This window comes from Chiloscyllium punctatum, chromosome 36 (assembly GCF_047496795.1).
Source record: "Chiloscyllium punctatum isolate Juve2018m chromosome 36, sChiPun1.3, whole genome shotgun sequence".
Taxonomy (NCBI): Eukaryota; Metazoa; Chordata; class Chondrichthyes; order Orectolobiformes; family Hemiscylliidae; genus Chiloscyllium; species Chiloscyllium punctatum.
The window spans coordinates 48,400,374-48,426,999 of NC_092774.1; the positions used below are offsets into that span (position 1 = coordinate 48,400,374).

General features: G+C 45.0%; 1 long non-coding RNA gene across 1 annotated transcript; it reads left to right on the top strand.

The window, feature by feature from the left end:
• Nucleotides 1-983: 983 nt before the first annotated feature.
• LOC140460477 (uncharacterized) lies at nucleotides 984-6,364 on the top strand. Its single transcript, XR_011954112.1, has 3 exons — nucleotides 984-1,095; nucleotides 1,458-1,583; nucleotides 6,253-6,364. It is a non-coding gene; the product is annotated as an uncharacterized lncRNA (long non-coding RNA).
• The last annotated feature ends 20,262 nt before the right edge of the window (nucleotides 6,365-26,626 follow it).

Sequence of the window (26,626 nt, forward strand, 5' to 3'; positions counted from 1 at the left end):
ACAACACCAGGTTATAGTCCAACAGGTTTATTTGGAGGTACATATTGTATAAATTATATATAACAATCCTGATCTTTTTCAATACATACTTTCAGTTGCATCACACTGTAAACTTTTGCTTTAAATTCTGTCTTACAATCTTATTCTCCACAACCACCTGATGAAGGAGCAGCGCTCCGAAAGCTAGTGCTTCCAAATAAACCTGTTGGACTCTAACCTGGAGTTGTGTGATTTTTAGCTTTGAATAGTAGGTGCTATCTCAACTCAGATGTGAGGTGTGAAGTTAAAGTACCTGGAGGAAACCCAAGCAGACACAGGGAGGCAAACTCCACCCGTCACCCCAAGGCTTAAATCGCTGGCAAGGTGAGGCAATACTGTCAAGCCACCATGAGCAGCACAGTGTCAGGTTGCCGCTGTCCTGTAGAAGTACGTCTTTGGGTGGTACGGTGCCTCAGTGGTTAGCACTGCTGCCTCACGGCGCCAGGGACCCGGGTTCAATTCCAGCCTCAGGGTGACTGCCTGTGTGGAGTTTGCACATTCTCCCCGTGTCTGCGTGGGTTTCCTCCGGGTGCTCCGGTTTCCTCCCACAGTCCAAAGATGTACAGGTCAGGGTGAATTGGCCATGCTAAATTGCCCCATAGTGTTCAGGGATGTGTAGGTTATGTGCATTAGTCAGGGGAAACGTAGGGGAATGGGTTTACGTGGGATGTTCTTTGGAGGGTTGGTATGGACACGTTGGGCCGAATGGACTGTAGGGATTCTCAGTGACTTCGCAGCAGAGACACCTCAATGAACCAATGGAGAGAGAGCATCTGGGAACAATCAATCAGTTGGGGCTGCCACGTCACAAACATTGGGAACAATCAGCTGGGGTGGTGTGATACGTCACAAAGGAATCCGAGTGCTCTGGACCAATAGGAAACGGGTGGGCGGGACTGGAGGACCGTGGGGGCCGGACTGGTCCTCCAACCAATCGGGTTGAACGGGGGCGGGGATACACGTCATTGCCCCCCCCGCGGCGTGTGTGCGGTCCGGTTTTGTGGATGGTACGGCAGTGCTCATCACATCGAGGCGGGGATTAACAACGGAGAGCGGGTACGAGTGTAGATGGGAAGGTTTCATAAACGCCCGGTGCAGGCCGCCGGAGACGCGACGGCTTTCCCGGTCCCGGGTTTTGCTGCCAACGGGAAAATGGCTGCGGGCCTCAGGCTGTCAGAGGGACCGCGTTCGCCCTGCCATCTTTGTTCGGGGCAATGTTCCCAGTGAGGCCTGTGCCGCCGCCATCTTTGTAAGGGGCACGGGTCATTCTAGGCGCATGCGCGGTGTTGAGTTTGCTGGGTGGTTTCACACGCGCCAACTCAAATCCAGGGAAATGTTCGGTTCTTTATTCTGGATTTCTGTCATGGGATGGCAGTGATGGATATGGTTTTTTATTCTTTTGCAAACTGTTTTTGCAGGATGCGAAGGGTTTGCAAGACCGGCTCTTCAGAAACAAACACTATACCAAGGTCTGGCAGAGTCACTCCATTCGTCAAGATGTAAATAGAGCGCCAGCTGCTGCTGCCAAGTCTGGAAGGATGAAGGTTAGTCTGTGCAGTATTTTCTGTTACTGAGCCAAGAGGTTGTCTAGATGCAAGGGCGGAATGGTGGCCGTAAAAGGGGCATGATTTGGCGATGCCGGTGTTGGGACTGGGATGTCCAAAGTTGAAAATCACACAACACCAGGTTGTAGTCCCAACAGGTTTAATTGTGTACTCCACAACCACCCGATGAAGGAGCAGCGCTCCGAACGCTAGTGCTTCCAAATGAACCTGTTGGACTCTAACCTGGAGTTGTGTGATTTTTAACTTTGTAAAAGGGAGATGATGGGAACGAGGAGGGCGCATACACCAGCGTTCTGGATGACCCCACGTACAAAGAAGCAGAATGTGAGAGGCGAATAAGGTGTTAGTATTGTCCTGTCTATAGTTAACAGAGGAATGGATGACACTTTCAGAAACAGTTAAACCAAGATAGGTGCTACACTGGTATTATCACTGGACTAGCAATCCAGAGATAATTTTAATGTTCTGGGGAGCCAGGTTCAAGAGTGGAATTTGAGATTTTTAAAAAAAACACTGTGAATGATGATCATTTGGAAAAAAAAATCTGGTCCACTAATCTCCTTTCAGCATGAGGAGAAACAAACCTGGCCTCATGGCATTGATCGAAGCTCCCATGAAGTCTCATGACATCAGGTAAGATGGGCAAGCATATTACCTGTTGATCATACCAGAACACACTTTGTCCACGACCTAAGGTGATGAATCATATTCTTCCATGTCAAATGCTTGGATGGAGTACTGAGGATGCCAAGAGAACAAGACATACTTCAGATGAGAGTTAAATGATGACCATTGATGTTCTTGTTGACCATGATAAAAGCACATTTGGTCCACTGACATCCTTCAGGGAAGGAAAACTGACGTTCTTGTCCTGCCTGACCGAAATGTGACTCCACGTTCCCATGATGTGCTTGACTCTTAACTGCCCTCTCAATCCATCAAAAAGTGTCAACACAATTAAACTGTGTGGATGGCCTGTATTGTGTAAGCTACTGGAATCTATGACGGCAAACACAGTCCTGCCTTAGGGCAGCACGGTGGCACAGTGGTTAGCACTGCTGCCTCACAGCGCCAGGGTCCTGGGTTTGATTCCACACTCGGGCGACAGCCTGTGTGGAGTTTGCACATTCTCCCCGTGTCTGCATGGGTTTTCCCTGGGTGCTCTAGGTTCCTCTCTCAGTCCAAAAATGTGCAGGTTAGGTGAATTGGCCATGCTAAATTGCCCATAGTATTAGGGGTGGGGGTAAATGTGGGGGAATGGGTCTGAGTGGGTTGTGCTTCGGCGGATTGGTGCGGACTTGTTGGGCCAAAGGGTCTGTTTCCATACTAAGTAATCTAAAGTAATCTAATCTAAAACAGTAATGGGCCCAGCACCGACCCCTAAGTTACTCCACTAGTCGCAGGCCTCCAGTCCAACAAGCATCCTTCCACTATTACCCTCTGGTTCCTATCATCAAGAGAATTATGTTTGCAATTTGCCTAGATTCCTTGTGATCCTACCTTACAGAACAGCCTACCATGTGGAACCTTATCAAAGGCCGTACTGAAGTCCCTATAGACTATGTCTGTTGCCCTACCATCGTCAACCTTCCTGGTCACTTCATCAAAGAACTCTAACAAGTTTGTGAGGCATGATCTCCCTCTCTCAAAGCTATGCTGACTATCCTAATCAAGCCCAGTCTTTCCAGATGCATGGATATGTTATTCCTCAGAATCTTCTCGAGTAACTTGCCTGCCCCAGATGTTAGGCTTGCAGGCCTATAGTTCCCAGATTTTTCTTTGCAGCCTGCCTTGTATAAGGGCACAACATTCACTACCCTCCAGTCTTCCAGGACCTCATCCGTAGCTAACGATGATGCAAGAATATCATTCAGGGCCCCTGCAATTTCTTCTCTCATCTCTTGCAGTGTTCTTGGCAATATCTGGTCAGCACCTGGAGATTTATCCACCTTTGTACATTCTAATACACCCAACACCTCCTCTACTGTAATATAGACTGTCCCCAAGATATGGCCACTAACTTCCCTAAGTTCCCAAGACTTCATGTCTTTCTCCACAGTAAACGCAGAGGAGAAATACATTGAGAACCTTGCCTGTCACCTACAGTTCTACACATACTTGTCCACTTTGGTCCTTGAGGGGTTATATTCTCTCTCTAGTTATTCTTTTACCTTTAATATACTTAAAGAATGTCTTTGGATTCACCCTAATGTTTTCAGTCAAGGCTATCTTGAGCCCCCTTTTCGCCCTCCTGGTGTCCTCCTTCTGTATACTCCTGTGTCCCCGATATACCTACAGCGATTCCCTTGATCCCAGCTGCCTAGACCTGAGTCATACCTTCTTATTTCTGGTCAATGCCTCAATATCTCTTGTCATCCAGGGTTCCCTATTCCTACCAACCTTCCCTATAACCTTCACAGGAAGATATAGACCTTGAACTTTGGCTATTTCACTTTTAAAGGCCTCCCATTTGCCACAGGTCCCTTTGCCTGCAAACAAACTACTCCCATCAGCCCCTGCACGCTCCTGTCTAATTCCATCAAAATTGACCTTGCCCAAGTATAGAACGTGAACCAGTTTTGTCCGCATCTGTAACTATCTTAAAATTAACAGATCTCTGGTCACTGGTCTGAAAGTGCTCCCTCAGTCTTAACTTGTTGGGCTAATGGCCTGCTTCCACACTGCATAGATTCCATGATTCCATGAACTTGCAAGTTTCTGTCTGGTTAATGCTGGGACCAGCTGTCTCAAAGACTAGCCAAACAACAGCCTGACATACACTGTCAGAATCATACCTCACACACAGTGCCCCAGATGACAAAACTGTCCTTGAGAATGTGCTGTCAGACAAGCAGGTGCAATGACACACTGGTGTAAAGATGGGTGGAAGGTCCAGATACCATGAAATCTCTATCATCCCACAGCCATAGAATCCCTACAGCATGGAACCAGGCCAACTGGCCCAACAAGTCCACACCCACCCTCCGAAGAGTAGCCCAGCCAGACCCATTCCCCAACTGTTCGACATTACCCCTGACTACTGCACGTAATCTACACATCCCTGAACACTACGGACATTTAGCCCGGCCAACTCGCCCCTAACCTGCACATCTTTGGACTGTGGGAGGAAACTGGAGCACCCGGAGGAAACCCAGGCAGACACGGGGAGAATGTGCAAACTCCACACAGAGAGTCGCCCCCGAGGCTGGAATCGAACCCGGATCCCTGGCACAGTGAGGCAGCAGTGCTAACCACTGAGCCCGCCCCTGTCCTCGCGCTAGTTTGAGGTCTCACATGGCCAAGGAACCGCTCGTTGTCTCTCTCAATTTGGAGAGTGGCCAGCATATCCTCTTGGTGTGGGATGGCATCACCACTACTGGCCACGCTGGTTGAGTCCTAAAGGACATTGCCATTAGACAGGGTGTGCAGCAGGTAATGAAGGAACTAACGAGAGAGGCAAACATATCTTACCTCATCTATCCATGACAGTATTGGTCGAGAGTGACCACTGCACAGTTCTTTGACACATTCTCTACTCTATTGTTACCATAAAGCCAGGGGACTAACCCCAATCTAATGAAGAGTTCAGGACATCATGCCAGGCTCAGCATTGAGCACACCTAAAGAAGAGGTTTTAACCTGGTGAAGGAGCGCAAGTAGACCATTTGTGTACCAAACAGCAAAAGCAGCAAGTGATAGATAAATCTAAGCAATTCCACAGTTAGGGGATCACATCTCGTCATGAATGTTGGGGGACAATTAAACCACTCATTGGAGAAGGGTGGCTGTGTAAATATTCCCATACTCCAGGAAGAGGATGCCAGCACATCTATGCAAGAGATAAGGCTGAAGCGCTCCGAGAACACTGTTTTGGATGACCCCAGCTTCACAGAGAGGTTGAATGTGGGAGGTCAGTCAGTCTTGCATTAAGTTACTTGAGTCTCGAGGTAACTGAGGAATGGGTGAGAGTTTCAGCTGCAGATGTTTGCAAAACTAGAGTGGAGTTGGGTCACATTACTGAGATGAAAACAGGCAGTTTTGGTGCTGATGGGCGTATGTTGTTGTAAGCGCAGCTCAGTGTGAAATACTTCATTACGGTTGTGAACAGCCTGCTTCAGATTCACACGTTCACCAGGCCGAGGGATGGAGTCGGTGGTTAGGAATTTTTCCCAGTGTTTAATTGGAGGAAATCCCTGCTCATCCAGGGCTGGATGTCACACAAATCAGGGCAGCGCCTAACTTGGAGGGGGTTTTGGGGGTGTTGGTGTTTCACATAGACCTTCTCCCCTAGACATTCGGGCTGGTGAAGGCTGAAAGTTCAAGAGATTCTGTCAGACACCTGGTTGAGTTGTGCACTTATTCAGTCCCTCTGCTTCACCTCTTTCTCGTTGTTCCTATTTTCTCTTTGTCTTCACTCCCATAGAGGGCAGAGTCCTGCGCAGGTCCAGGCCAGGTGACGGATTCCACTCTCTGATCGACAGGAGTGAACCACTTGGGTTATATGACAGCCCCAGCAGCCTTTGTTCACTTTTTGATTGTGTATCATGAATCCAACAGATTAGCAAATTTGTTCAACTCTCGCAACCAACTTGCGGGTGTTTTTTTTAACGGGCACCGTCTAACTCCCTTTGTTAAATCAATTTTACAGGGAGTTAGAAGGGCAGGATTCGCAGATGGGAAACTGACACCAACCACCGCCACCAGGATTTGATGTCGTTCCCTGAATTGTGACCCGAATATAGTCAGGTTTGGAACATGGAAGGAGAGAGCGCCACTCACGGTGGTGACAAGCCATACCCATTTTCGCAGCGTTTCAGTGACTCGTCGGGACTGACCCAACACAAGCGCAGTCACACCAAGGAGAAACCATGGAAGTGTGGGGATTGTGGGAAGGGCTTCAGGTCCCCATCTGAGCTGGAAACCCATCGACGCATTCACAGTTCGGAGAGACCGTTCACCTGCCCTGACTGTGGAAAGGGTTTCACTCGGTTAACGTCAGTGCTGACACACAAGCTGGTTCACACCGACGAGAGACCTTTTAAGTGTCCAGAGTGCGGGAAGTGCTTCAAAAGTTCCGGACAACTGCTGAGCCATCAACGTGTTCACACCGATGAGAGACCGTTCCGATGTTCTCACTGTGGGACTGGGTTCAGGCGATCGTCTAACCTCAGTATACACCAGCGAATTCACACTGGGGAGAGGCCATTCATCTGCTCCGAATGTGGGAAGAGGTTCACTCGGTTGTCTCACCTACTGACACACAAGGGAGTTCACAAGTAACTGCTCACTGTTGGGATTTTGCTTCTAATCGTAACCAGCACTGAACTCCTATATTGGAATCTGATTCCACTGATGATATTAACTCCAGTTCTCGTCGATTTGATTTTTTTTTGCTTAGTATTAGCAATGAGCTTTGTGTTCAAGACACAGTGTGTTTGTTCTTCGTAATATCTCAAATACGAGTTTGTTCCTTTTGCACACCTCTCCTTTTCCCCTGTCTCTTTCATCCTCAACAATTGCAAGGGGTTCATGGAGTTTTCATTGAAACAACCTGTCTAGCTGTCTCTGCTGCTTCCCTGTCTTCCCTTGAACTGAGCTGTACCTAAATCTGCCCTTGTTGGAACCCGCTACTTGCATCTTTCTCTGGTTTCCCTCCTACATGCTGTCATACACTGTGTGTGATTGGCGATCTTTATTGGTTGTCGGCCTTTGAAGGGAGCCCACCATTCAAACATAGTTTTTCCCACCGACCTCTCATTCTAGTTAATCCTGCCCAACTCTGTCCTTGCCCCTGTTGAAGACAGCTCTCCTCAACTGAAAATCACCCGAACACCAAGTTATAGTCCAACAGGTTTAATTGGAAGCACTAGCTTTCGGAGTGCTGCTCCTTCATCTGAAAGCAAGTGCTTCCAATTAAACCTGTTGGACTATAACGTGGTGTTGTGTGATTTTTAACTTTGTACACCCCAGTCCAACACTGGCATCTCCAAATCATGACTCCTCAATTGAAATTTCTAACTCTGGATTGATGCTAGTGATTCTGCTGCATGCTCTGCACTGACACCTTATCCACTTGCCCATGTTGTAGAGAAAAATTACTCCAGAATCAGATTTAGCAGCAAGTCAAAGCAGAGTTTACTAAACAAAAGCTTTTGAGAGCAGCGAGGTCACCCGAAGCACAGGGTTTCGACCAAATTGCAGAGATCCACAGGCCTTTGTACCCTTAACCACAGCAAAACGCACCGTTTCAATCACGTAAACTGTTCTTCAGACAGAACGTCCCATGTGTATCATCCCCGCACAGGTTTCCGCCAGCTGAGACTGCAGCCACTGGCAATTTTGGGTTTGTGGTTTTGCTCGGTAATAGTCATACTGCCCCTTTATCCAGCTTGCTCCTGCAGCAGTCAGCACTTTAGCAAGATTGAGCACAAATTGCACAAAAGTGTGTCAACCGTCCCAGCATGCTTTACACATGTAGTCAGCAATCCCAGAATGCTCTACTTCAGTCTCTTCCCTCCCCCCCCACCCACCTTATGATCAGAGGCCATGGTCAACCAGGGATTGTAGATGTGACAGTGTAATTTTATTTGTTCAATGGATGCAGACTTATGTAGGAAGCTCCCCTGCATGCAATCCAGGATAATATGTTCCTCGCTGTCCCATACACTACCAATATTCAATCTATATTGGATAACTGAACTCTCTCATTATAACTGCACTTTTTCACTTGCATCTTTATGTAATTTCCTTGCAGATATGTTCCTCTGCATTCTTTTCTTTTTATAAACTTGCTCAGCAACGTTATTGTATCTGTTTTCCTTGGGTCGAGCCAGATCAATTTTGTTCTTGAACCTTTGAGATATCCTTGTTTCCCAGATAGTTGATGCTCTCCTCAACGAATAGTGCCACCCTCTTCCTTTTCTATCTTTTCTAAAAAATATTTGTGCCCAGAAATAATTAACACTCAGTTTCTCCTTTCCTTGAGACAGCTCTCTGTTAGTGCAGCAATAGAATCAATGACTCTTTTTTTCAATCCTTCAAAAATATATGCAAGTAAAACTTAATTGATCTGTCAATTCTCTGGCTTTTATCTCATTGCATTGCTATGGTTTCTGATTTACATACTTCTTTGTTCTTAGTACCTAAAATTTAACAAATTTAGTTAAATGTATAACTAAAAATTTTCAAATTACGGAGTAGCCCTTTTTTGGTCTTTAACTGAACCTTTAAAAATAACTATTATAAAATAACTTAAGTATGCTGGTGCAGAAAATTGCCATTCTCCTTTTCTTCTAGTAACCTGGTGCATTTAAATAAAATTAAATTTACTCATCCAATGCCCCTCATAGATTCCCTACAGTGTGGAAACAGGCCTTTGGCCCAATAATCCACACCGACCCTCTGAAGAGTAACCCACCCAGCCCCGTTTCCCTACCCGATGTTTACCCCTGACTAATGCGCCTAACCTACACATCTCTGAACACTATGGGCAATTTAGCAGTCAATTCATCTTAACCTGCGCATCTTTGGATTGTGGGAGAAAACCCACACAGACATGGTGGGGGGGAGAGAATGTGCAAACTCCACACAGACAGTTGCCCGAGAGTGGAATCGAACCCGGGTCCTGACGCTGTGAGGCAGCAGTGCTGACCACTGAACCACTACGTGGCCTCTCACAGACCAAAATCTAGATCATTTAATAAAAAATTTTTTTAAAAAGCCAAGGGATCCAATACTGAGCCCTGTGAAAATCCATTTCAAACCTTCCTCCAACCTGAAAAATTTCCAATGACCCATTACTCTGTTTCCTATCCCTCAACCAACTTTACATCCATACCACGTTTCTCTCAAGTCTGCTGTGTGACACTGTATGAAATCTCTTCTGACAGAAAGAAAAACCTCCAGCAAGTTAGTGACTTGCCCTTTGTAAATACATGCCACCTCTTCCTCACCTACCCACGTTTCTGCATGTGACTACTAATTCTAACCCTAATAGTTGTTTCTCGAAGGTTCCCCACGGCTAGTATTAAACTGACCACTCTGAAATTGCTGGGCTAGTTATTAAACCAAGGAGAAGCTGTTTGCAATTCTGCCGTCTTGGGGGACCAAGGAAGACTGAAAGGTTGGGCCCACTGAATTTCTTTCAGTGCTGTTTCCTTGGATGTATCTTATCTGGATGCAATGCTTTGTCGAACCGAAATGTCAGCATTCTAGTCAATGTCTCTTCCTCGTCAATTTTCAGTCGTTCTACTGAGTCAGTTTCGTCCTCTGTCACCATGACCTGGGAAATATCTTCACACTAACATTTCACACGAAGCGGGAGGTGTTTACTGGATTATTATGTCAAGCTCAAATGGTCATCAATGTCGACGTCGTGGAGAAAATGTAGAGAAGCAGCAGGAGATGTGGAAAGTTCTTCAAGAAGTAGGTCTTTTATTTGCCAATAAAAAAAACCGTGACACTCCAGAAAGGGAATTCTTGAATGCCGCAGGACCTCAGGGTCCATGGCTCTAATTTATATCTTTTTGTTATCATGTTTTTGTTAGCATATCAGCATGCCCACCTGTGTTAGTCAGAATTGCCTCACTCCAGATTTACAATAAACCAATGATGTTAGTTCCCATTATCTTGCTACTGCTGCGACTTTAGTTTTTCCTACATTCTACTTAATATTATTCTAATGTCGCAATTAGATATTTTACTACCGACTGTGCAACAATTGTCTTCCATCCCAGACACCCGACTCCATATTATTCTAATGTCATAATTAGATATTTATTGTCGTGACCTGTCCCAACCTGCCATGACGATATTAAGCAGGTGAAGCTGACTTTACTAGTTGCTATCTCATCCTGCTATAGTAACCTTTCAGCCCCAATCTTACTCTGCCAATTGGTGTTACGAGTATTCTCCTCTTCTTATCCCATCCTGCCACAGTGACCTTTTGACTAGTGTAGCATTCCACAGACCCCTTGTAACAAATCGCCAGTGGTCTTCATGCCTTAACCTTTCCCATGTTTTCATTCTCTTTATTTTCCATACTGTGTCCTCCATAACCCTTTGAAGATTGTGCAAAACTGGGGGAAAGTTCAGAACAGCAGAGTTTCATAGAACATAGGAAAGTACAGCTCAGAACAGGCCCTTTGGCCCATGACTGTTGTGCTGAGGTTTCGCCCAGAGCTTGGCTGCAAGGTCACGGCGGCCATCTTTATTTGGGGGCATACATTTGAGAGAAGCTTGGAGACAACTTGTCAATCATGTTGCATTCACCTTTCACAAACAATGTCTTGTTGATGAGGCAAATGCTGCTCTGTGGATCGCATTACTTCGTGGGATGTCATCCCAGATGTGGCCGAAGATCTGTGGTTCTACTCAGAACAGAAACTCATGGCCATGAGTTGACATCATCCTCAAATTGAAGGACTGTTGACCACGGTGAGGCACAATGTGATATGGAGAACAATGAGGGAATGTTGTGAATTTCAATCCTGAGCCAACAGTGTAAGCGTAGAGTCATAGAGATGTACAGCACGGAAACAGATCCTTTGGTTCAACTCATCCAGGCTGACCAGATATATTAAGTTAACCTACTCCTTTTTGCCAGCACTTGGCCCATATCCCTCTAAACCCTTCCGATTCATGTACCCATCCAGATGGTTTTTAATTATTGTAATTATACCAGCCTCCACCACCTCCTCTGGCATCCCAAACACACTCTGCATGAAAACGTTGCTCCTTAGGTCCCTTTTAAATCTTTCCCCTCTCACCCTAAACCTATGCCTGCTAGTTCTGGACTCTCCCTGCCCCAGGGAAAAGACCTTATCTACTTACCTATCCATGCCCCTTACGATTTAATAACCCTCCATAAGGTCACCCCTCAGCCTCCGGTGCTCCAGGGCAAACAGCCCCAGCCTGTTCAGCCTCTCCCTGTAGCTCAAACTCTCCATCCCTGGCAACATCCTTGTAAATCTTTTCTGAACCTTTCCAAGTTTCACAACACCCTTCCTGTAGGAGGGAGACCAGAATTGCATGCAACATTTCAAAAAGAGGTGTGACCAATTCTTTAACAGAATGTTCGAAAAGAATAGGGAGCAGGTACGGGTTTGGGTGTGGGTGTGGATGTTCTTCGGAGGGTCATTGTGGACCTGCTCAGCCAAATGGCCTGCTTCCACACTGCGGCGATTCTATAAAAGAACACACTGAAGGGAAACACAAACCAGACATTGTTATTAACGTAGAACAAAGAAATGATATTGAACAAAGCTGAAACAAATCAGAGCTCTGCTCATTGGAATTGAGAAGAATGAGATGTGCTGTCATTGAAACATACTGGATTCTTGCAGAGCTCAAAAGGGTAACGTGGTGAGAGGATGTTTCCCCTAATGGGAGAGTCTAGGACCAGAGAGTATCGTCTCCAAATAAAGTGGTGCCAATTCAAGACTGAGACGAGGAGGAATTTGTTCTCAACAGATTGAGTGTCTTTGGAACTTGTTGCCGCAGAGAGATGTCGGGGCAGAGTCCTTGAGGCGGAGATGGAGAGAGTTTTGATCAGGAGGGAAATCAAATATTATCAGGGAAAGTGGATTGTTGATCCTATTGAATGGGGGAGCAGGTTCAACAGACCAAACATCTTCCCGTTGCTCCCCTTTCTATGGTCTTATGGGAAGCAGTCAGGTTATTTCAGAGGTGAATGTTTTTGTCCATGCATTTAAATTGTGTGTTTTTCATACTATGCCCCATTCCTTTTGACATGTCTCATGGTTCCTTTACTTCTTAATCCATGTCCAGTATTTGGTTTCATTTAGATTAGATTACTTACAGTGGAATCAGGCCCTTCGGACCAACAAGTCCACACCGCCCCGCCGAAGCGCAACCCACCCATACATTTACCCCTTACCAAACACTACGGGCAACTTAGCATTGCCAATTCACCCTGGCCTGCACATCTTTGGACTGTGGGAGGAAACCCACGCAGACACAGGGAGAACGTGCAAACTCCACACAGTCAGTCGCCTGAGGCGGAAATTGAACCCAGGTCTCTGGCGCTGTGAGGCAGCAGTGCTAACCACTGTCGTCACCGTGCCGCCCTTGCTGATCACCTCTCTGCCATTGTTTGACTTCCTCTGTCTCAAATAATCGGTACATTTTAGCTCGTGTTTCGTACTTTGCTTCTGTTGCTGCCAAGTGTGTCTAAGTGAGGTTTCCACCACTGTCCATGTCCTGACAGTGTGCTGCTGACTTCCTGATGAAGGGCTCATGCCTGAAACGTCCTGCTCTTCAGATGCTGTGCTTTTCCAGCATCTGCAGTCCTCACTTTCTCCCTGCTGACTTACCAGCTGTATCGTCCCACAACACCTTTCACAGTCAGGTATTCTTTATCCTGTGCTCAGGATCGTTTCTCTTCCCCTTCTCAATTTATATTAAACGTCACATTCTGCACCATATTAGCGTGTTCAAAGTTATTTTCCAGTAGTGTTGCAAAAGAACTTTTAGCCAGTTGCGTAGGAGATATTCAGCGAGATGAACACTGCTTATTCAGAGAATTTAGGATGCATTATCAAGGCGATAATACCTGGACAGGTTTAAGGAGGAAATGGGGAGTCAATGGCCTGGCGGTATTATTGGTGGACTGTTAATCCAGAGACCAGGGTAATGTTCTGGAGACCAGGGTCCAAATCCTGCAATGGCAGGTGGGGGAATTTGCATTCAATAATAATCTGGAAATAGTCGGATAATGATTACCATGAATCCATTGTTGTTTTTTTTTGGAAAAACCCATCTGGTTCACTAATATCCTTTAGAGAAGGAAATCTGCCACCCTTATCTGGTCTAGACTACGTATGACTCTGGAACTGAAGCCATGTAGTTGACTGTTAACTGCCCTTGGGTAATAAATGATGCCGATATCCTATGAATGACGGTGCTACTACCAAAGGTGGAGAAAGTAAAATCAGGAATCCTGTACAATAATGGAATTAGAGAAAAGCAGACATCTTCGTGATCTGAGGCTGGAATAGATCACAGAGGCAAGGAGGAATCAGATGCAGGGGTCTGAAGCATAAATGAATTTTATAACTTTGGCACCTTATCACTGAGCAGCGGTAAACAAGTCTTGGTGCAAGTTAGCACCAGGGCAGCAGAGTTTTGGGTTACCTCAAGGTTGAATGTGCGAGAACGGCCAGGAGTATGTCAGGATAGTTAAATCTAGAGGTAACAAGGGAATGCATGACCGTTTCATCAGCAGAAGAGCTGAGACTCGGATGGAATCAAGTGATATTACTGAGGGAGAAATAGGCGATCTTGGTCATGATGGGGATATGTGGTTAGCAACTAATAGAGCCATACAGTACAGAAACAGACTTTTGGTCCATGCCAACCAGATATCCTAAACTAATTTAGTCCCATTTGCCAGCTTTTGGTGCGTATCCATCTTAAACTTTTCCTATTCGTGTCCGCACTCCTGGGGTGAAATATTTCTCCATTGTAGTGAACAGTCTGGTTCAGACTCAGAGTTACCAGAGACAGGAATGGAGTCAGTGGTGTCTCTGTGGAACTTGCATCTTGAGCTCTGTGGGACTGGAACAAAATGTCTTCCATCTTTACAATATTTGACAGAAAGAAATTTCTGCTCATTCGGTACTGGATGCCAGACTGACCCAGACTATGGTCCTGTCCCTGACAAACCTTAGTGTCCCAGTTGGGTTTTTACACCAACTCAGCAGCTTTCATGGTCACTTTCTCCAAGTGTCACCTTCACTTGAGATCCACTTAACTCAATTTCACAATCCAGCTTCGTGCAGGTTGTCTCTCGCTCCTTTTTTCCGTGTTTTAAATCAATTTCACAGGAATTTAGAATGAGAGGATTTGCAGTCAAAAAATCTCCAAACTCAACATCACTTAAGGATCTTACAGAGTCCGTCAGCATTTGGATGAATACCATTGGGTTTTGAAAGAAAAAGCACTGTTCATGTGTTCTGTGTGTGGACACAGATTCCGACAATCATCTGGCTTCTCAGAACATGAAGACAGACTAAAGATTTACTCACTCATCCCATTTGCTGACATACCAGTGAGTACGCACTGAAGGTAAGCCATTCACCGGAGTCGATTGTGGGAAAGGATTCATTCAGTTATTACACCTGCTGAGCCAATAGCAAGGTCAGTCTAGGGAGAGGCTATTCACCCGCTCTGAATGTGGGAAGGTATTGACTGCCTCATCCACTGTGAAGATGCATCAGTATGTTCACACTGATGTGACAGTGCTGCTCCTTTAACAAGGTTATGTTGTCATTAGTGTTTTTTTTCAAAATGGGCTGTAAAAAGCAGAGGCTCTGATTTGTCTGGGATAAAGGCCACTTTGATTATGGATAACAGATACCTGCATAAGGCAACAATCAGGGAAAAGCGGCTTTTAGGTTTTTTTAAAAGAAAATGCTTGTACATTGAAAAGGGGAGTGGCCAGTTCTCTCAATTCAGGAATTTGTCCAGTTTGGTTTTCGGTTTTAGTCAGCAATCTATCCAAAGCTGTTGGTTAGAGAGCTGGCGGTAACAGGGAAGCAGTTACAGTGAAAACTGGTCTAGCCTGAAAATTCCCTCCTGTAAGAAACTGTGTTTGATTGACTTTCTTTTTTGTACCAAGGGGTATGTTTATGAGAACGTTTCAGAAAATTGGAACAGCTCCTTAAGTTGTAGGAATATCATGTTGGTTGGATTTTCAAATTGTTGTTATTGTACATTTAGTTTCGTTTGTTCGTGTTTCAGTTGATAGTCTGTAAATAAATTCTGTTTTGTTTAGAATTGAGTGGTTTCACCTGCTGCATCGCTCCTGTAATATCCACTTTATGCCTACTTAAAATAACTAGAAAAGTTATGATCTAGGCTACCTTCTTGAAATGTTTCAGGCCGTCTGGCCTGGCCCATAACACGGAGAATATGCCATTTAAGTACTCTTCACTGTGGGACTGGGTTCAAGCACTCATCAAACCTCAAGAGAGGTTGATACTAGTGATCAGCCATTTACCCGCTGTGTGTGTGGAAATTGATTCACTCAGTCATTCCATTTGCTGAGGTGCCAGAGAGTACATGAATAACTACAGTGATGATGCACAGTTCTTAATTTGTAGGGTTTATTATTCACAAGAATTAGATATTAGGTAATACATAGGTTTTCTCTACTTAAATTTAATAATGTATTAGGACAGGTTGCGATAAAGCCAAGAACACACACAAATGAGAGTTGAAATTGCACAGGCTGTGATCGTAATCTTTCAATCTCAATTACTTTTGGGGTGTGTTGGAGGATTGGAAAAATTGAAAACATTATGCGGTGGTTTGAAGAAAAGGTGCAAAGATAAAACTTGCATCTGCAGGCCAGTCAGGTTAATTTTGATGGTTGAGAAACTTTTAGAAACAATACTTTGGGATGAAATTAATAGCAACATGGATAATTAGGGAAACATGGCATTAATTTCTTCAGGCAAAATCATGACTAACTTGCTACAGTGCTTTGAAGAGGTCAGAGAGTGTTGTATATGGGCTTCCAACACACGTTTGAGTCAGTGGTACACAACAGGCTTCGTGAGCAATGTCAGAACTCTAACGTTAAACAAGAGATAGCAGCAAAATGGAGACAGACATGGCTGAATGATACAGAGCAAAGAGCAGCATTTCATGATGTTTGACAATTGGAGAAATGTGTATAGTTGAGTTCTCCAGGGCAAGTGTTGTTGCAGTTGCTTTTCTGCGTATCTGCTGCCAAACTTCATTTGAAAAGAACTTTGATATTTAGCAATTGTGTAAAAGGCTTTAAATGTCTGCTATAATCACAGGGCTGAACTTAATGGTAAGTTTGCAGAGGATGGGGTTTAGTTTGGATAAATTTTGAGGTGTTGCATCTTGGTAAGGCAAACCAGAGTAGGACTCATACAGTAGATGGTAGGGCTTTGTTGCCAAACAAAGAGACCTAGACGTGCAGCTGCGTAGCTCCTTGCAAGTTGAGTCACAGGCAGACAGGGCGGTGAAGCTGTTGGTTGAGAGAGTGCAGAAAAGATTGACAAAGATCTTGTTGGGATTGAAACATAGAAACATATCAAACAGGTACAGGAATAGGCTGTTCTGCCCTTTGAGCCAGCACCACCATTCAATGTGATCGTGACTGACCATGCAATCTCAGTATCCCATTCCACCCCCATACCCCTTGATTCCTTTAGCCGCAAGGACCATGTCCAGCTCCTTCTTAAATATATCTAATGAACTGGCCCAACAGCTTTCTGTGGGAGTGAATTCCACAGGTTCACGACTCTCTGAGTGAAGAAATTCTTCCTCGTCTCATTCCTGAATAGCTTACCCCTTATTCTTCGACTCCAACCCCACATTCTGTACTTCCCTAACATTGGGAAAATTCTTCCCATATCTAGCCTGCCCAGTCCCATCAGGATTGTACAGGCTTCTGTGAGATCCCCCCTCATTCTTCTAAATTCCAGTCAATACAAGCCCAGTGGATCCAGTCTTGTCTCATATGTAAGAACTGCCATCCCGGCAATCAGTCTGGCTCAGTAGTTAACGCTGCTGCCTCACAGCGCCAGAGATCTGGGTTCAATTCCAGCCGTGGGCGATTGTCTATGTGGAGCTTCCACAATCTTCCCATGTATGTGTGGGTTTCCTCCAGGCGCTCTGGTTTCCTCCCGCAATCCAAAGATGTGCAGGTTAGGCCATGTTAAGTTGCCCATCGTGTTCAGGGATGTGTAGGTTAGGTGTATTAGTCCAGGGGGAATGGGTTTGGGGGGGGGCTGGGTGTGGACTGGTTGAGCCAAATGGCCTGTTTCCACACTGCAGGGATTCTGTGACGATTAGCTGGAGTCCCTCAATCGTAAAACATGTCCTTCCTCAGACTAGAAGACTAAAACTAGAAGACAATACTCAAGGTGTGGCCTCAACAAGGCTCTATATAACTGCAGCCAGACATCCTTACTCTTATAATCAGATCCCCTCGTTATGAAACAGAGCATGCCATTAGCTTTTGACTGCCTGCATCAAAACATATCACCATTCAGCAACTGTTCCACTATGACAGCCAGGTCTTGTTGCAACTCACTATTTCCTATGCCACCATTCAGATAATAGTCTGCCTTTTGTGACCAAAGAGGATAACTTCACATTTATCCACATTATATTGTATTGTCAAGTATTTGCCCACTCAGCCAGTCTATCCAAGGTATTCCTGATGAAGGCCTTTTGCCCGAAACGTCGATTTTCCTGCTCCTTGGATGCTGCCTGAACTGCTGTGCTTTTCCAGCACCACTCTGATCTAGAATCTGGTTTCCAGCATCTGCAGTCATTGTTTTTACCCAGTCTATCCACGTCACCCTGCGGACTCTTACCATCCTCCTCACAGCACACACTGCTACGCAGCTTAGTGTCATCTGCAAATTTGGAGATATGGCATTCAGATCCTTTGTCCAAATCATTCATGTATTTTGTGAACAGCTGAGGTCCCAGCACTGAACCCTGTGGCACCCCACTCGTCACTGCCTGCCTCTCTGAAAAGGACCCATTTATTCCAGTCTGCCAACCAGTTCTCCATCCATGTAAATACATTACCTCTGATACCATAAGCTTTAATTTTTCTTAATAAGCTCTTATGTGCAACCTTGTCAAAAGGCTTTTGGAAGTCCAGATTCACACTTACTGATTCACCATTGTCTCCTGTACTGATCACCTCCTCAAAGAAAATTCAGAAGATTTGTCAAGCATAATTTTCCTTTAGTGGATCCATGCTGACTAGTTCCACTTCTGCTTTCAAAATGCTCTGTAATTTGTGGGCGGCACAGTGGCACAGTGGTTAGCACTGCTGCCTCACAGCGCCAGAGACCCGGGTTCAATTCCCACCTCAGGCGACTGACTGTGTGGAGTTTGCACATTCTCCCTGTGTCTGCGTGGATTTCCTCCAGGTGCTCTGGTTTCCTCCCACAGTCCAAAAATGTGCAGGTCAGGTGAATTGGCCATGCTAAATTACCCGTAGTGTTAGGTAGGGGTATGGGTGGGTTGCGCTTCGGCAGGGCGGTGTGGACTTGTTGGGCCGAAGGGCCTGTTTCCACACTGTAAGTAATCTAATCTACATCCTTAATGGTTGGCTCCATCATTTTCCCCACCACAAATATCAGGCTAACCAGTGTATAATTACCCATGTTCTCACCCTCCTTTTTTTAAAGAGTGGGGTTACATTAGCTACCCTCCAGTCCTTTGGAACATGTCCAGAGTCCGCAGAATGCTGGAAAATGATCACCAATACATCCACTATTTCTAGGGCCACTTCCTTAAGTACTCTGGGATGCAGAGGGGGAGGTAGATAAATCAAGCAGACAAAGGAGGCTTACAGTGTCGATAGTTGTTGCTTAATATTCTCTTTTCCTGGAGTTAAAGAATAAATTATTGATTTTTTTTCTTATAGTAGTGGGATTTGGGTAGTTCTTTGTCACTTCATACTTTGAGCTGAGGTGAGATTTTCAGTGTGTCTGGTTTCAGTTAGCAGAAGGGTTGACCCTGTATCTTAACACCAGTCTAGGATGGCTTGCTCTCTTCTCAGTTCCCCAAATCTTTGGTCAAGGAAACCAACCCTCCACATATTCCAGGAAATCCTCCTGCATCACATATCTACCAGTTTGTTTCGTCCAATCAATACTGCTGCTTCCTCCATCCAGGCCCACGCTATGTTGTGAATCTGTGGCAGATAATGAGTTATTATTAAATGCAATGCAAATTAGAAACATCATTCCAAGCGTTGGCACATTAATGACGCACACCAGACTGTCGATGGTAGGTATTTGAACTGGTAGGTAATCCTTCGCCACATCATTCTCTGTTGAGAAAGATGCTGACTCTGTTGGAAATCAGCACTTGAAATGACACCCGAATACTGAGAAGGTTTGTTGTGTTAAAGGAACAAACAACACCTGCATCTTCCCTATGGTCACAGCTGTGTTGACCCCACGGATCTCTCTGATATTGCCACAGGGTCGACCCGTGTGATGGGAACTCCGTCTCCTTGAGCCAAATAGGTCCTGTTCCTGTTCGGAATAACTGAGTGTCATACTAATATCCTGGAGGGGACAGCGGTCCAACTGTTTATGTATTTTTTATCTTGTGAGTCCAGTTTATCCAAGCACACTGACCTGCTGGTCTGACTACGGAACAGTTCCACCCTCCCCTCACAGTGAAACTTGCCAATCACCAGCCACATCTCCTTGTACTCTGTTCATACCTAACAGCTATCCAGACTGATAAATTGCTGATGTTTTCTTTGCATAGCTCTGTGCGTCCTCCGATATCCAACCCAGATTTTCGAAACAAACATAACAATGATATAAAAACAGGAATGGCCAGAGAAACTCAACAGAGTCTGTGGACAGGGTTTGGAGTCAATGTTTTGGGTCGAGTGATACTTCTCCTGAACTGAGGAAGCTTCACTGGATACAAAACGATGACTCTGCTTTGTCTCCACAGATTCTGCTAGTCATTTCATGTTTCTACAAGCAATTTCTCAAAGAACAAAGAAAATTACAGCAGAGGAACAGGCACTTTGGCCCTCCAAGCCTACCTGATCCAGATCCTCTATCTAAACCTTGCACCTATTTTGTAAGAATCTGTATCCCTCTGCTCCCTGCCTATTCATAAATCTGTCTAGATACATCTTAGATGACACTATCATACCCACCTCTACTACCCCAGCAGGTAATGCATTCCAGGCACCCACCGACCTGTGCTTAACAAACTTGCATATCTCCCCTAGACTTTCCCCTCTCACCTTGAACTCATGACCCCTAGTAATTGGGTCCGCCACTCTGGAGAGAAAGCTTCTTGCTATCCATCCTGTCAATACCTCTCATGATTTTGTAGACCTCAACCACGTGCCCCTTCAACCTTCATCTTTCTAATGAAAATCATCATAATCTACTCAACCTCTTCTCATAGCTCGCTCCCTCCATGCCAGGAAACATCCTGGTGAACCTCCTCTGCACCCTCTCCAAGGCATCCATATCGTTCTGGTGATGTGGCGACCAGAACTGTACTTGGTATTCCAAGTGTGGCCCAATGTTTTCCATTCACCAGCTGCATTTCGTACAATAACAGATATATAGACTGATAAATTTTTTAAGCCTTCAGTGCATAACTGTCTGTCCTCTGATATCGAACACAGGTTTGGTAAATTAATATGATACATGAGATACCTTATTAAACAATTGGAAGAAGTAACCAAAATTGAAAGTAGAAGCAAGGCAGAAGGTACATCGTTCATGGAGTTTCAAAAGACACTCAACAAGTTACTGCGAGAGTCTTGAACCAAGTACATTTTGTTTTAGAATAGAATCCCTAAAGTGGGGAAACAGGCCCTTTGGCCCAACAAGTCCACACCAACCCTCTGAAGAGTAACCCACCCAGACCCATCTCCCCACATTTTCCCCTGACTAATGTAACTAACACTACGGGCAATTTAGCATGGCCAGTTCACCTGACCTGCACATCTTTTGGACTCTGGGAGGAAACTGGAGCACCCGGAGGAAACCCACGCAGACACGGGGAGGATGCGCAACCTCCACACAGTCAGTCACCTGAGCTGGGAATCGAACCCTGGTCCCTAGTGCTGTGAGGCAGCAGTGCTAACCACTGAGCCGCATACAAAATAGTAGAGGGAAGAACCTGACAGCAAACAGGAAGTCTGAGCTCAAAGGCGGTTGTCAGATTTGCAGAAGATTGCAAGTGCTAATCTACAGGAACTGGGGGTAATGTTCTGACTGTTTGATATTGTGGCAAACAGTTTTGATTTGGTGATCCCAGAACAATTTCAAACATTCCGATTGACAACAATTTATGGAGTACGGTTACAGATCAGGATGCAAAATTCAAGGAATTTCTAATAAATGGATTGCATTTGGGTCAATGGGTGCCCGACGGATGATAAATTTTTAATTAATCTAAGTCCATGGTGGTGAAATCTGACAGGAGGTATAAAGAGGACAGAGACTCATTGCAAACTGAGAATCAACTAGGCAAAAATGAGGACTGCAGATGCTGGAAACCAGAGTCTAGATTATAATGGTGCTGGAAAAACACAGCAGGTCAGGCAGCATCCGAGGAGCAGGAAAATTGACGTTTTGGGCAAAAGCCATTCCTGATGAAGGGCTTTTGCCCAAAACGTTGATTTTCCTGCTCCTTAGATGCTGCCTGACCTGTTGTGCTTTTCCAACACCACTATAATCTAGAAACTGAGAATCAATCTGAAACAGATTGAGGGATACACAAACATTTCCAGTGGCTGGGTGCAAAACTGGTGATCATGAAGAGCACTGTGTCACGAGTAAAGCTTTTTGGACATTTTGGGCCACCAAAGATGGCTTTGATACTCAGCTCGACTGAGGTGGAAAAATGTAGTAATGGAAAGACTGTTTAGTATAGGTAAAATGATAGCTCTGGTCACTCAGTGTAACATGGACATGCCAAGTCTAACTGCATGAAGCTGTTGCCTCTCTGTACATACTCCCTAATTCACTATACAACCGTTCGTATGAATTCTCGCACATAACATTGTAGGAGAACAACAACCTCACCTGGGCACATGATTCTCACATCCTCTTTGTGAGAACAGTCACCTTGATGACCCAAGTGTGCTGAAGGACATTGCCAGAGAAATGATTCATTTCCAGAACACTACACATCTTTCACCCAAACCGGGCTTGATCGTGGTCCATAAGGGGAAGGAAGTGTCAGTCCCAGTGCATTCCCACAGCCCAGTTGTTTGCAAACCACTTCAGTGACTATCGCATCATCGCAAACTGATCTCCATGTGCCTTCATAGTAAATCTCTGCCTGACCAACACAACAGCTTCCACTGTCTGCCAGCTTTCACTGCAAGTATTCCGCTAGACAATCATACAGATGATTATACTTTAAATGCCCACTCACTTCTTTGTTCAATCCAGCATAGTGTATACATTCAGGTAGAAAGACTTTTCCACTTTCATGTGACATGCAGAAAAGCATGAATGGGAATGTCTAACAACATTGATAGTTCAGCCCTCAAAACTATTATCTCCTCGAGACTGATTACTAAACTTAGTGATCTTGGGCTAAGCCCCACTCTCTGCAATTGGATCCTCAGTTCTCTGATGCACAGGCCAAAGTCAGTGAAGATTGGGGACAATATTTCAACCTCACTAACAGTCAACACGGGAGACTCCCTTGGGGTACGTACTCAGCCCCCTACTGTATTCGCTGTACAACTGCATCAACAAATACCAGACTAATGCCATTCACAAGTTCGCTGAAGACGCTACCATAGTCAGTCAAATCTCAGATGGTGATGAAACAGACTACAGACAGGAAGTGGAAGACGTGGGGAAATGGTGCAATGAGAACAACCTAGCTCTCACTGCCGGCAAAAACCAAGGAACTCATTATTGACTTTCGGCGGGATGTTACTCATGCCGCCCCCAACACACACACACACTCACACGCACATTAACTGCACGGAGGTGGAACGAATGGAGAGTGTCAAGCGCCTGGGAGTGGTCATCCCCAACAAGCTTTCTTGGACTCTTCATGTGGACTTACTGGTTACAAAGGCCCAACAACGTCTCTTCTTCCTCAGGCAGGTGAGGAAATTTGGCATGACGGTGATACCCTTGCCAACTTTTATATTTGCGCCATTGAGAGCAGTCTGTCTGGATGTATCACTATCTGGTATGGCAACTGTACCATTCAAGATCGGAGACAATTACAGACAGTGGGAAACTCAGGTCCAGGCAATCACAAAGGCCAACCTCCCATCTATAGAATCCATCTACCAGGCCCGCTGTCAAGGAAAGGCCGCCAGCATTCTCAAAGATCCATCCCACCCCGGCAATGTTTTTCTACAACCTCTACCATCGGGGAGAAGGTATAGCAGCCTAAACACATGCACCAGCCGGTTTTGCAACAGTTTCTCCCCTGCTGTTGTTAGAATGCTGAATGGACTCTCAAACTCTTAATATTCACCTGTACCTGTGTTTCTGTTTTTGCCACTGTTTACCTATTATTTACTTATCTCTGCTACTTAACTCGGTGATTCGGCCGGTATTGCTTACAAGACAAAGCTTTTCACTGTGCATCGGTCCATGTGACAATAAATTCAATTCAATTCAATTTAAGACTGAATCAATTCTTTTAGCAAGAATGCACAGCAAAGAATTATTTCAATAAGTCTTCTGGCATCAACATCTCAATGCTCTACTTTACTCATTGACTATCATTTTGTTGGAGGGTGGCAAATGTTATTCCCTTGTTCAAGAAATGCAATAGGGATAACCTGAGAATTACAGACCAGTCAGTCTTACGTCTGTGGTGGGCAAATTATTAGAGAGGATACCGAGAGACAGGATTTATCATTATTTGGAAAATCATCGTTTAAATGGAGCATGGCTTTGTGAGGGGCAGTTCATGCCTGACAAGCCATTTTGAATTCTTCGGGGATGTGACAAAATACATTGATGAAGCTAGAGCAGTGAATGTGGTGCTCATGGATTTTTAGCAAGGCATTTGATAGGGTTCTCCACAGTGGCTCATTCAGAAAGTAAGGCGACATGGGATACGGAGAAATTTGGCTGCCTGGATACAGAATTGGCTGGTCCTTAGAAGACAGAGGGTGGTAGTGACCAGTGGTGTTCTGTTGGGATTTATTCAGGAACCTCTGCACCTTGTGATTTTGTGGTTTTGATAAATGACTTGGAGAGGAAGTAGAAGTGGAGCTATGGATAGTGGGGAGGGCTGTTGGAGGTTGCATTGGGATATTGATAGGATGCAGAGCTGGGCTGAGAAGTAGCAGATGGAGTTCAACCTGGAAAAGTGTGAAGTGATTCATTTTTTGATGGTCAAATTTGAATGCAGATTACAGGTTTAAAGGCAGGAGTCTTGGAAGTGTGGACCTTGGGATCCACGTCCATAGATCCCTCAAAGTTGCCACCCAAGTTGTTAAGAAGGCGTATGATGTGTTGGCTTTCATTCGCAGGGGAATTGAGTCTAAGAGCCATGAGGTTATGGTGCAGCTCTACAGAGTCTTGGCTCGACCAGTTTTGGAATATTGCATTCAGTCCTGGTGACCTCATTATAGGAAGGGTGTGGAAGCTTTAGAGAGAGTGCAGAGGAGATTTACCAGGATGGTGCCTGAACTGGAGGGCATGCCTTATGAAGAAAGGTTGAAGGTGCTAGGGATTTACTCACTGGAACAAAACAGAATGAGAGGTGACTCGATAGAGGTGTACAAGATGATGAGAGGCAGAGATAGATAGAATGGATAGCCAGAGACTTTTTCCCCAAGGTGGAAATGGCTATCATGAGGGGGCATAATTTTAAGGTGATTGGAAGAAGGTTTAGGGGAGATGTTATAGGTAGATTCTTTACTCAGAAAGTGGTGAGTGTATGGAATGCACTGCCACCAATGATAGTAGAGTCAGATACATTAGGGACATTTAAACGACTGTTGGATAGGCACATGGAAGTTAGTACAATGACAGGGATGTAGGTTAGTCTGATGTTAGAGCAGGATAAAAGGCTGGTCCAACATCGAGGACTGTTCCATGTTCTATGTCATATGGTCTAAAATGATCAGCCAGAGCCCTCGCAATTTCCTCTCTAGCCTCTTGCAGTGGGTTGGATGTACCTGGTGAGGACCAGGAGTTTTATCTACTTTCATATTCTCTAAAACATCCAACGCCTTCTCTACTGTGATATGGACTGTCCCCAAGTTATCCCCACTAACTTCCCCAAACTCCCAAGTCATCATGTCTTACTCCATGCAGGGAGGCCAGCTGTAATACGATCAGGTATGATTTGGAGGGATAGAGTCATTGAGATGTACAGGACAGAACGAAACCCTTCGGTCCAACTCGTCCATACTGATCGTGGTGGAATTCAACTTTTCCAATATTAACTTTGGTATTTATGAGGTGAAAAGCTTTGAGGTCTCAGAATTCTTCAAATGCATTGAGGAGAGCTTAAAAATGCGTTTCACATTGAGGGCTGTACAAGAGAGGGCTCTCTTGAATTTAGTTTTACGTATTGGTTGAAATATCATTGGGAGAGCATTTTGCAGACAGCAATAAAAACTCTGTGATTGTTGTGGAAAAGGACAAAGATATGCATGAGGTCAAACTTCTAAATTGCAATGAGGCTGATTGTATTAAGATCAGGTATGATTGAGAGTCATAGAATCAGAGAGGTGTACAGCACAGAAACAAACCCTTTGGTCCAACTCATCGTGCTGACAGGATATCGTGAAATAATCTAATCCCATTTCCCAGCACTTGGCCCGTATCCCTTTAAACCCTTCCTACTCATAAACCCATCCAGATGCCTTTTAAATGTTGTGTTTGTCCCATCATTTCCTCTGGCAGCTCATTCCATACCCGCACTAGCCTCTGCGTAAAAAAAGATGCCCCTTTGGTCCCGTTTAAATCTTTCCACTCTCACCTTGAACCTGCACCCTCTATTTCTAGACTCCCACAACCCAGGGAAAGCACCCTGTCTATTTACCCTATCCATGCCCCTCATGATTTTATAAACCTCTATAAGGTCACTCTTCAGCCTCCGACACTCCAGGGAAAACAGCCCCAGCCCGTTCATCCTCTCCCTGTAGCTCAAACCTTCCAACCCTGACAACATCCTTGAAAATCTTTTCTGAACCCTTTCAAGTTTCACAGCATCCTTCTGATAGGAAGGAGACCAGAATTGCAGGCAATACTCAAACGTGGCCGAACCAGTATTCTATACAGCTGCAACATGAACTGCCAATTCGTGTACTCAATACTCTAACCAATAAAGCATATCAAACGCCTTCTTCACTATCCTATCTACCTGCGACTCCACTTTCAAGGAGCTATGAACCTGCACTCAAAGGAAGAGTCCCTACGATCTTACCATTAGTTGTATAATTCCTGTCCTGATGTGTCTTTCCAAAATGCAGCACCTCACATTTATCTTTGGTCAGAGTGGAT